This window comes from Limulus polyphemus, unplaced genomic scaffold, assembly GCF_000517525.1.
Source record: "Limulus polyphemus unplaced genomic scaffold, Limulus_polyphemus-2.1.2 Scaffold2515, whole genome shotgun sequence".
NCBI lineage: Eukaryota > Metazoa > Arthropoda > Merostomata > Xiphosura > Limulidae > Limulus > Limulus polyphemus.
Window position 1 is genome coordinate 158478 of NW_013668125.1, and position 9235 is coordinate 167712.

Consider the following 9235-nt stretch of genomic DNA (forward strand, 5'->3'; position numbering starts at 1 on the left):
ATACATACATTTAGCCTCTTATGTTAAAACCGTGATGTTGTTTTTTAAAACGGTTAGAAAGTCTGCTAAAGTAGTTACCTGCTTGATAAACCTGTTATATTAAGTCTAAGCGTTTGAAAACTACTCCATCTGAGCAGGCTTGGGGAAAATTGTAAAAGGATGAACAATTGAGTCATTACGACTACATATATCAAATGCCCCTGCGGCATAAAAAAAAATCACATAGTCTTGCTTAATTTTTCTGCAGCTGTTTTATATAACTGGGGAAGAAAATAACAAACGAGCCGCACACTAAGCCACGTACTACTCCCCACCACACACAACATGCCTCAGGGTCGAGCGGACACCACACGAAGATCACCCCGCCCTCTTTTGGCCTCGGGTTTTGCTTATTTTTTTGTTAAAGAAAGAAACCATTACCAACAACCCTTCTTTACGTTCTACACGGTACAAATGAAGAGATACCACAACATATCAATGATGCAGTTTTGTATAGCTACCGAGTTGATTTTACAGCACCCTTAGAATACTGAGCAGACGACTGTTACGCACACAATTATTAAAGTTTTTCATCACTTCATTAAGTTTGGATACAATTTTTCTACTTCTTGTAATCCTCGATTCATGAAGCAGACAAAACACTTTTGTTTGCTATTTTTTAACTCAAGTTTAAATTGAATATGCTTCTTTTTTTGTTGTTTAACCTAGAAGTTTCTTCCTTGTTAATCAAGCAAATCATCCTTCCCTTTCACAAAGACAACTTATAACAGGATATCTTGAACTAGACTTTTACGCAGCTCTTTCTTTAATTTCTCTTCTTTGATAATTAACTGCTTACTATACCAAAGCCTAGAATTTATTTTCTACAGTTTATTAAACTCGGGTTTCTTCACTACCTGTTTGAACTTGATATCTTTTCTTTTAAAATTTTACAATGCTAAATGAAATGGATCACATTATCCTTGCTTAAAACAACAACAACAAAAACTTTAGTAGCAATATAATAACTAACCAAATGTTATCAACGACTCAATTTAGGAAACTTTAATGGTTATTAGTATGCTAGCTTTCTAAAATAAAATTAGTTTATTGTATACAATAAAATACCGAAAAAAAATTCTCAAAAGCAAAACAAACTTTTAACAGCTATAATGAGATCTCACTCAAAACTTCTCGTCATTTACGAGATAATTTCATTCAAAAAATAAAACTATCTTTTGTACAAAATCATTCAAAATTAATTAATTCCGACTCAATAAGTTTACTAAGAAGAACACTAATACATTGATTTATTCCAGGACAATAAATATGAAAATAATTGCAGAAGACATTACAAGTAAAACGTCACAGTTACTCTAGTCTACTACGCCTAATTAATCTATATTTTTATACGGACTTATCATGGTGTCTATGGTATTATTTTAGGGTTACTCTATTCAAACAGGACGGTAATTCTTGCCATCGTTTCTATCTTGTAAGATTTATTACATAATTGGCTCGAAACAGATAAAACTAAAAATAGCCAAACTATCACTTGCACATAGTGTCTATTTTGCAAGGTTTATTACATATCTGGCTCGAAACAGATAAAACTAAAAATAGCCAAATAATCACTTGCATAGTGTCTATTTTACAAGATTTATTACATAACTGGCTCGAAACAGATAAAACTAAAAATAGCCAAACAGTCACTTGCACATGGTTTCTATTTTGCAAGATTTATTACATAACTAAAATAGACACTATGTGCAAGTGACTGTTTGGCTATTTTTAGTTTTATCTGTTTCGAGCCGCTGCAGTAATTATTGTAGCTTTCAGAATTGTTTTAAAATAGATACTTTGAGAAGCGGGATAAGAATACTTGTTTTTTTTTCTTCTATAAACCAATCAAGAGCAGACGATAAGGTGCTAAGAGCATCCTAGGAATCGCTAAACTTTTGGCAGTATGCTTATCAATAAGAAAACATAAAAATGAACATATGACGTGACAAATCTCGTTTATAAAAGCAACGATCTTGGTGTTGAAGTACGTCGATTATAAACTAAAAAAAAAATTATCTACTTACACCTTTTTGCACTTTCCACTCTAAAAGGCCTAAAGAAGAAGCATGGGAAATTCTCCTCCTCATTCATAAAAAAAGAAAACAAAATTTCCTAAGCCCCAAAACCTCTCAAGCTAATATTCTATGAAGTAATCCAATTCTTAAATGTTGGGAATCTTTGTTGGCTACTTAAGAAGAAGACAGACACGATACATGAGAGTACTTTATCATTTGACCCTGTCAGAAACGTCACCATTTTGAATCGGTTTGCACAGAATCTCTTACCTTAAGTTTGCGGTACTTGAACCCATTCATTCTTACCAGTTTAATTCTCCACTCAACGTCCCACAACACAATATTTGCTATATACAGATAAGGAGCTTAAAAGAACTCGTATGTTCTTGTACAGAAATCTTTCCTACTAAAGCGCTCCATTCTTGCTTTCAATTTATTTAGTTTTAAAGTGTAGAGGAATGATGTATTTTTTGGGGAATAAGTATATACGCGCATATATATTTATATATAGGTGTAGTATTTGGAATACTGCATTAGATACATGCCAGTTATAAGAACAATTTGAAATAATAGTTATTAATCGTTCTTCAAAAGTAGAAAGAACAGAATAGAGTGTAACAGAAATTCACTTGCAAATTTAACTTGGTTTCTTTTGTAACTTTTCCACTATGGGCGAGTCTTTTGGAGGTTGAGGCCTAATGGTTAGAGCGTTTAAATGCAATCCGTGGGTCGCGGGGTCGAAACCTGCCGCCGATAATGCTCGCCCCTTTTAACCGTGGGCATGATATAATGTGACAGTCATTTCCACTATTCGTTGGTTAACAGAAACCCTAGAGTTGGCGGTGGGTGGTGTTCACTAGTTGCTTTCCCTCTAGTCTATCCCTTCAAAATTATGGACGACTAATGCAGATAGCTCTCGAGTAACTTTGTGCGAGCTTAAGCAGATAATTAGAGGGTTTTAGGGCCAGGCGTGGCTAAATAGCTTGCCCGGACTGTGAATACGAGGATTCATGGTTCGTGTCCCGTTGCCGCAAAAACTCGACATGCAATATGGAACCGTGAGTGTGTCATAAGAGTTGACGATCAGATCCCACTATTCGGTCAGACAAGAATAGCCAAAGAGTTGGTAGTGGGTACTTTTGACTATCTGCCTTCACACTAGTCTGTCAGTTCAAAATTAGGGATAGCTATGCGCAGATGGCCCTTTGTATAGTTTTGCGCGGAAATTCTAAACAACAATGGCTTTAATGGGTTTTTTCTTACTAATCACCAGACACTTCTATTTGTTCAAGGAGAAGCGCAATGGTGTGTGTGATTTTAGCGTTGTAAATTCGTAGACTTACTATGTAATCAGGCATATTTCACCCATTGTGTAAAATTTAAAATACTATTTGATGAACAATCCGAGCCATCCCTACGTAGGCAGTGCTACCGCCTGCCTGATAAACGGTGAGAGACAACATTGCTATTCGCACGACTTTTTTGTGTATGATAAATGGAGATACATAAAAAAGTAATTTAGGCCCAGCGGCTTTACATTTTACAGAGATCGGCTACAAGATTTTTTTCTTAAAAGTGGTTGATAACGAAAACATTAAAACAAAACTACAGTCAAAGTAACGGTATCCAACATGTTGAATTTATGAAGCTTCCTAAAACACAAGTACAAATATTAGAGGAAGTCTCGTGTACAATTTCATTATACAAGTGTTATTTATTATAATTGTATTCCAGTACCGTAAAAAAATCAAGTGTTTATACACCATATCTTCAAAGTAATGTCTGAAGATTGTGATCCAAAAACCTAAGTTAATAACGAAATTAGTTATGTTGTAATGTTGTTGTTGTTTGGGGGGAGGGAAGGGTGAAGGTCTGCACACAAGATTTAATAAATTGAAGTTAATAAATACAAAATGTTCTTCAGTACAGGGATTTGAAACCAAACTAATTTGTTTTAACTACTTATTTAAAAACAACCTCATAACGTGACATTTACTACGTTAAAGTTGTTTTTTTTTCCCGAAACTTATTTAATTTGATGATAGTAACCTTAGAACAATGCTGGATATAAACAAAAGTCTCTTAAGCAAAAGTATGATTTAAAGAACGTGTATATGTTCTTGAAAAACTCCGGTCTTAGCTAAATAGCATATCTAATTTCTATATTTTCCCACCCGTGTTTAATTACTACACACAGTTTCAATGTTACAGAAATGACCGAAACGTGCTAAGTTACTTGCGACACGAGTAGAAATTAAAAAGCAGTAAAACTCTACTTGCCTTTGCTACTAATGTGAACTCTTGGATTGACCCCAGAGGTACTCTCGTCAACAACGAATTGCGAAAAAGAAAAAGAAAAAAAACTAAAAGAAAGGTCTGGTAGAGTCAGTTGTCAAAAGTAGATGACATTATGTGTAACTTTATACGCCATCTGGTAATTGCGACAAAACATCTGTTTGTTTCCTTGTTGTTTTTTTCTAAAATTATCCATCACATTAAAAGTTGTTGTTTTTTTTATCAATGTTATCATCCACAGAACTAGCGTTTCTGGTGGCAGCTGTGAGTTAATTTATCTCAATTTTGTAACTATACTTAGTTTCCAGCTAAACTTTCCGCAATGTGCCTGCCATCACCTTGTTATCAACAGTCTGCAACCAGCGAACCCTAGCGGAGTAACTTTTCTGCCATTCTTCAAGTATGCTTTTACGAATTCCAACGTTCGCAGCTGCATGTGTGTATGAAGTTTCACTGCTTTAAAATATTCCACCCATTTAAGAAGCACTCCACATCACCAGGACTTTCAGCAAGAGCGCGTATAAACAACAATTGCATAACGGCTTGCGTATCTGGTGTATAGTTTTACGGTCTGTATTTTGTTAGTTTGAAGTACTTTTATATGCACTTTTACTACACACTACTAGACAAATCCATCACAATTCTACCAAAACGAAGTTCCCAGTCTTAGTTTAAGTTGGATTTTGACAGTATTTGAACTTATTTGTTGAAACTTTTTACCTCCCCCCCCAAAAAAAACGGAGTTCATAGAGCTAGCACTATATGATATTTCTACACACAGTGTCTTGCACCATGCTATAATCTAATGTGATCTTTTTTTTTCTGCTTTAACACATTTCCGAGCAAGTGGCATGATATCTTGATCATTTCTTTTGTATCAGATCCCTTAAAAAAGCTCAAATTCCAAAATAATAACACGTATCCTTCTGTATTTTGGGGACAAATGGGAAGGAAAAAAATGTTTTATAACTAAAATATATAAAGCGATTTAAAGCAAGAAACAGGAAAAAATCGCGTAGGAACAGGAGAAAGATAGGTGATTTACGAAGAAAAGAAACGAGTACAAATACGTTCAACAAGGTGAAGCTGCAGTCATGCCACGAGGAGATTCAAAGTTCGATTAATCATGCCTGGTGTTTGTTGAGGGCCTGTAGGGGGCGGCTAAGTTCGTCATGCGTTAGTAATCTTGACCCACCACTACCGGCGCCGCTTATTAGCTGAAATACTGGAAGGCACGTTTCTGGTTTCCAGCGTAAAAGTTGAATGTATCAATTGTTTTACCACGTTAAGCTAGAATACTGCAAAACATTTTCGTGTTACCAATGTAACAGTTGAATATATCAACTGTTTTACCACGTTAAGCCAAAATACTGCAAGGTATTTTAGTGTTATCAATGTAAGAGTTGAATGTTAGAATTGTTTTCACATCAAGCTCGAATACCACAGCATACGTTTCTGGCTTACAGTGTAAAATGTGTATGTGGGATTTATGCTCAGCCAGCAATGAATATCAATACATTATATATAAAATATGGAATTCCTCACAGCACAAGTAATCAGCTGATCTAAATGTATATATTCTCTGATACAACTTCTCTTATAAAACTTTTCAGACTCGTGTACCACTTTTTGGTTAAATTTTTTGAAGTACAAACCCAGACCTGATGTTTAAAAAAACGAAAAACATGGTAATAAAAATTTATCTTTTTAAATTTACACATTAATGGGGAAGGCGTAGTTATTTTTTTCTGACACAACTAAGAAAATGTGGTTCGATTTCTGTCAATTTGAAAGGAAGAAAATAGTGGTGAGTCTAGATGTTAGGGATGTACGCGGGAACCTCAAATTAGGCTGAAACAAATTTTACAATTTCTAAATTAATTTGTTCACGTACAACTTGACATTAGCTTTACCTGTCGCCAATTGTAAGTGTACCACAGTTTAAGAATCACTACTCTAACACCTTAATGTGTAAATGTTCGACCAAAAATTTGAAAGACATTTAGTAATGCGATCTAAAAGCAATGACAACATTACATTGACTGTATTTTAACTATTTTTCTCTCAAATCAATTTTGATATTAGTTGGCAATTAGATTGAAATTTTTATATATAACAGCTTGGAGTTTAAATTCTGGACCTAAGTGGTGTTTTAAAACTTGGGAACTACAACAACTAGTGATCATCTTAGTTAAAGGGTTAGCGTGATGGACTACGAATTTTTGTGTCCATTATTCCGGTCCCTTTACCGCAAAAAAAAAAGACTAAGGGGGTAGTGGATGCGTTGTAAGGGTGACAGTTAAATCCTACTATTTGGTCAGACAAAAGTAACCCAAGAGTTGGCGATGGGATCTGTTGTCCAGCTGCCTTTCCCTTAGTCTAGTGCAAATATCGGAAAACAAACAAACCCTAATTCAAAAAAGAAAAAAATCCTCGAATTATTATTGCAATGTTTAAAGACATAGAATGAGCAAAATTGACGGATTTTATGTATGTAAACAAACATTTTTCTAGATTTACTCCACGGAACGTGACATCAGAAAATCTTGAAGATATACAGCTATATCCTTTGTTTCTGAATTATTCGTTAATCAGTATTTAACCATAGGAGTATAGTTGGAACGTAATAAAAAAAAACACATTAGAGACCAGTTTTAATAATATGATTTTCAACTACAAACTAAAAAAGTAATAAAATAGGTGAATTGGTGAGCGTTTTAAAAGACCGTTTTCCTTGAGTATATTGGTTTTACATTTGTTAACTACACACTACAATAACGTCAGCGGTAATCCCACCAATAAAATCTTCATGTTTGTTGAAACTGCGGAACCAGATCGCAAAGACTTACCAACGGTGTATAACTTTCTCTTCTTTTTTTTCAAGGCATCTCTACCGCCCACTTAAGAAGCGTAAGAGCTCATTGACAAGTGGAAAATAAACAATTGTCAAACAGACTGTAAACACTTGCTTGTGATCCATTCTTCGTACATAGACTTCTTGGAACTGAGTAACCTCGGAAGCACGCGATGAAGCGGGTCACGAAAGCATCCCACTTTAATAGAGCCGAACATGTCATCAACCTTGGAACCCTTTTCTCGGGTCATTAATTAAATATATTATTTGTACATTAATGTATACCACTTAAAGTTCAAAAGTATAGAAAACTGGCTTACGAGCGAAAGATTCGTAATCACTGTAACTATTGATGGATTTCGGGGGTTTATCAGGAATGGATCAAACAGCCTATATGAAAATTAGCATAGGCAAACAAAGGATCGTTGAAAATAAGTATCTATAGTCAGATTCTCGAAATCTACGTACTGAGAACCTCTAATCAGGGTTCTTAAGATTGGCTGTACGGATTTACTTGAAAACTAACAAAAAGAACTAAATCATCGTTCCAAACAAGTTTTTTGGGTTTGTTTCATAGAGGTTGTTTTCTCGTGAATTTTCACGGATAATTTTATTAGTCTGTGTTACTCGTTATAGTTTCCATTTTTCTTACATGTATGTATATGATAGAGACTACCACTTAGTTGTGACTTTACTCTTTCAACGTTCTTCTAAGACAGAAATAAATAATTTTTGAAGTATTGTGAGGGAGAGGGGAGAAGAAAATCGGAAATATAGGGGGTTTGTTGGTTCTCAGGCTGGTCTCAACCGATTTTATTGAAAAAATTGATATTTACATGTAAGGATTTCTTAAACAACAATCAAAATTCAGATTTTAAAAATTTTGAAGTTTGAGCTCCCAAATCATAGAGAGAGAGAAAGAATAAAGATTGGCGTATACATCTAAAGAAAGATGGAGAAAGCAAAGACTGGTGTAAATATATATATATATATATATAGAGAGAGAGAGAGAGAGAGAAAAGAATAAGATTGATGCATACATATATGTATTTAGTGAGTGAGAGAGAGAGAGAAAACTCACACACACATATATATATATATCTAGAGAGAAAAAGAGAGAATAAAGACTGACTTATATATCTCTAGAGAGAGAAGGACAGAGATTTTACAGAATAGTTCTTGTAGAGGCATTTGAAAGTGGAACAGAGGAAAAATCTTACCAACTTTCGTTAGTACATCTGACAATACAAGACTTTTTTAAAGGAAGCAAGCCAATTACTGTTTCTTCACACAATTATAAAGTTAGGCAGTCCTACACATTGTTCTAAAATCTCCAGATGGTGATGTTTGTGAAACAGAAGCATAGAGTAAATTGACGTTTTTTATTAATTAACCAATTGTATATTAGATTTGTGAGATGGAAAACGACCCAGTAAGTCCACCAAAGGACATAAAACAAAAATGTACTTGTAATTTCCACAAAAATCACACTACCACCGTTAACTGGTACTAAATAAACCTTTATGTTTATGATAATCCTTGAGCGTAATATCACAACATAATTTCCACGACATAGAATGTAGGTTAGGCCATGGTTAGCAGTAAGCATTAGTTATATTGTCGATAGTAGTCTCAGTATCACTTTATATACGTTTTTTTTATGTGATATAGTAATTAGAAGAAACCATCTATTTGTAATGATAAACTCCTGCTCTACAAAGAAGAAAAACAAATCGTAAAGTTCGATAGTGTCCTATAATATATACAGTAATCGTAAAGTTTTATAGTGTCCTATAATACATACAGTAATCGTAAAGTTCTATAGTGTCCTATAATACATACAGTAATCGTAGAGTTCGATAGTGCCTTATAATACATACAGTAATCGTAAAGTTCGATAGTGTCCTATAATAGATACAGTAATCGTAAAGTTCGATAGTGTCCTATAATACATACAGTAATCGTAAAGTTCGATAGTGTCCTATAATAGATACAGTAATCGTAAAGTTCGATAGTGTCCTATAATACA